Genomic DNA, 3,678 nt, shown 5'->3' on the forward strand with positions numbered 1-3,678 from the left:
TGTAGGCCTTTGGGAGAGAGTCAAGGGTTTTGGAGCTTACAAAAGATCCGATCCAACAAAGATCTCTCTGGCCACTCTCATGGAAGAAACTGGGGCCCGAGGACCAGGCATGGGTTCTGCATGGCTTGCAAGAGAGATGGAGAGGGTTTGAGCTAAGGCACATGTCTTGGGGGATGTAGACGAGTGGGGGCCGTGTGGGAGTTGCTACTGGGACTGAGGGCACTGGGTTTGGTGCAGAGCAGACGTGGAAGGCAGGGAGAGGGGAGGGAGGAAGCAAAGAGGAGGGCAGATCTCTGATTGTCCAGGGCGGGAGGCTCCGTGAGCTGGGGAGGTAGATGGGTCAGGGTGAGATCAGGACACAGACATGGAAGCAGGGATTTTGCGGCTCTGTCTCCTGCGCTGCCTAAGGCGGGAGGAGTCAGCAAAAGACCAGTCTTGCTCTGTGTTGCTTTTTGATTCTCATACACTCAGGGGCTTACTGTCAAGGGGGCCTTGGAGATGATCCCATCCATCTCCTCATTGTATGGACAAGGAAACTGAGACCCAGAGAAGGGAGCGAGGGGCTCAAGGTCACACAGCAAGTCACTGGAAAAGCTGGGGCCACATTCCAGGTGCTGTGATTCCCAGGACAGGTTGATCTCACCACACCAGGTGCCATGTCCAGGTGTGGTAGCAGCTGTGGGCTGTGGAGCCAGACACACCTGCCTGGAAATCTGGGCTTTGCTACGATTGTAGCTGGTGACCTTGGGCAGGCCCATCAGTTTCCTCACCTTGAATGTAGGACCAACAATCCTTGTCCTGCAGAGTAATGAGGAGAATTGAATGAGACCCAGAAAAGAGATGCCTCGTTTTGTGCTCCAACAAATGTTGCTTCTCTATTCCTTCCTCTCTTCTGAGCTTGGCCTCATCATTTACAGTCTCCCCTCTCAGGGCCAATCGTTTTTGCTCTTAACCAAGATCTTACAAATCTCCTGAATTGGCCAGGATTCAAATTAATGTAAACTTCCTCCCTTTGGCAAGCTTTACTTATCTTCTCCGTTACTCAGTGTTCTTGTCTGTAAAATGGGGAAAATAATCCCTATAATTGGGGGAGTTAAAGGAGACGATGCAGGTAAAGCATCTAACGCAATGCCCAGCCCTGGGCACACGCTTCGTGCCATCTCAGCCATCTTGGAATAGTGGTCATCTGAATCCCAGGAGGCACCTGCTGCGGATGCGCTTGGCGGGGCCATGCCTGCATGAGAAATGCTGACAAGCTTGAGCCTGGCATTTCACAGGACCCTCGAGGGTGCCCCGAAGTAGTTTGAAAAGCCTGGAGGAGCCGTCTCTTTGCTGTGTCTCTTTTTAACTTATTTTGCTTTGATCTTTCCATTTGCTACGAAGCATGTGTGTGTTACCTGCCTCTGTGATCTGCACATTAAATACAACTGTTCAGCATGAGGAGGAGGCTGTGTTCATTCATGTTTTTTTCCCCCTTTCTATTAATGAAAATAGGGCTTTTCATATTCATTGGGCTACTACGTATTCTATTGTTTGGTCTCAATAAAGTTAGAAGGGACTATTGGAGGGCGAGTGACCTTGGACAAGGTGGGTAAACCCTCTGGATTCCTGGATTAGCAAGTTTGAGTTTAAGAGGCACAATCAACATCTACTATTTTGTCTACTCTAAAGAGCAAGCTACCCTCTCATGCTGAGAATGAAAGTCGAAGTCCTTAGCTTGTTCCATCCTCAGGGCCTTTGCACATGCTGTTTCCTCTACCAGCAATGGTCTTCACTCAGCTGATCTTTATAGTTTGCTTCTTTATTTGTTAATAAATATTGTTTCTAATATTATAATGTAAATATTATTTTTAAGGTTCGAATGTGTTTTTCTTGATTGGAATTGTGTGCAGTTGTCATCTTTATATCAAGACATGCAATACACAGTAACGTTCAAACAACTGGTGCTAAAATAATTTATCGATAAATTCGAATATTGAACACAGAATAGTTCTAGCTCTCTTAACAAGTAGAAAGCAAAACCACTGAGTTTGCCTCGGAAGATTTAAATTCAGGCCCTTATTTCACCATTTAGACAGCTGAGAAATTCAAATTTAAGATAATGTTTTCATTTTTGAAGCTTGCTATGCTGATGTGTGATTTGGGACTTCCTCAAGCCTCATGCCGCCGTTTCTGCATATGACAATGTGCCTTGGAGGCGGGGCCTTGCTATCGTCTTTGTACTGTGTCCCAGTCAGTACTCAGGACCCAGCCTACCAAGCCCAGCTTTTCACACTCAACCTGAGTTTACTTGCAGAAAAACACCCCTAGCACCTTTCCCCAAATTCCATAATCCCTTGATAGCAGGGTGTTCTCTTTTGACATGCTCAAATCCTCCTTGTCTTCCTCACAGGCCTCCAGGATCCCATGGGGGACCACCATGCCCACGGGTACCCCAGCAGAGAAAAAAGCTCCAGGCCTAGGAACTTGGAGTGGGCAAATATTATTTATAAACGATAAATCTCTGTCTCTTTATCAGACAGGCCTTACCGTACCACCTTATCTAAAACACCTCTCCCATCACTCCCCCTTTCTCTGGTTCATTTTCCCTCATAGTACTTATCACTCACTACCTGTCATTTCATCATGGGTTGTTTATTGTCTGTCTTCTAGGCACATGGGGACTGTGTCTGGATTTTCTCACCGTGGTATCTCCTGGGTCCCAGCCTATGCCTGGCCCAGAGTAGATACTCAATGAATAGNGAGACTGCCAATGGCCCTGCGCGCCTATGGCCTATTTGCTGCAGGGTTAGAACAATTCTGCCAACAATAATCAAAGCCATTACCTATCGAGCGCCTACTGTGTGCCAGGCACTGTGCCAAGTGCTTTGCCTATGTCATCTGGGGCAGTCTTCTCACTAGTTTTGTGACATCTGTATTATTATTATCCCCACTTTACAGGTGATGAACCAGAGGCACCGAGAAGTTCAATAACCAGGTCAACGCAGTCCTGACACCAGGGAGAGGGGCCAGGACCTGCAGTCTCTGTACGGAAGCCCAGTGCCCTGCAGGTTCATATCCAGACTTTAACAAATTCAAATTGTGAATTGGTTAAAATTCACCAATTCCATTGTGGGTTTCTATCATGTGCCTTAAAGGAATGCATCTTCAGATGGTGCCAAGCTGGCCATTAGTGCAGTGTCTCTGCCTGAGTCTTTCCTCATGGGCACCAGGGTACGAGGTTGGGTTCCTGCCCTGGTGTTTTGTTCAGAATAAGAACTCTTCTTTCAATATGGAAATAGCATTATTGTTTTTCTGAACATAAAAGTTCATGCCCTTTGCAAAAAAAAGTCAGATAGTCTAAAAGTTTGAAGACAAATGTAAAAATAGCCCATAATCTCCACCATCCAGAAATAGACACCATGACATTTGGTGTGTAGCCATTCAGACCTCTTCTGTTTGCTAGAATGGAGTCAGATTACACAACCAGAGTCCACCCGAACCTCTCACTTTACAGTAGACCATGGTTATCTCTCAGCTCTACCTATAGCTCTACTTTGCCATTTTATGTGCTGTGTGGGCTTTCATTTTTGGATGGATCTTCACTTATTTCAACCTTTTTGGTTGTACTTCACTCCTAAAACTGAGACACTGATGTGTGTGTCTCGAGGAGCTAGTTATGGTAACTTCTCACATCTT

The 3,678-nt window shown here is 46.2% G+C and overlaps 1 pseudogene; it reads right to left on the bottom strand.

The window, feature by feature from the left end:
* Positions 1-2,070: 2,070 nt before the first annotated feature.
* Positions 2,071-2,364, bottom strand: LOC109390704 (acylphosphatase-1 pseudogene; annotated as a pseudogene).
* Positions 2,365-3,678: the final 1,314 nt, after the last annotated feature.

Source organism: Hipposideros armiger, unplaced genomic scaffold, assembly GCF_001890085.2.
Source record: "Hipposideros armiger isolate ML-2016 unplaced genomic scaffold, ASM189008v1 scaffold_10, whole genome shotgun sequence".
NCBI lineage: Eukaryota > Metazoa > Chordata > Mammalia > Chiroptera > Hipposideridae > Hipposideros > Hipposideros armiger.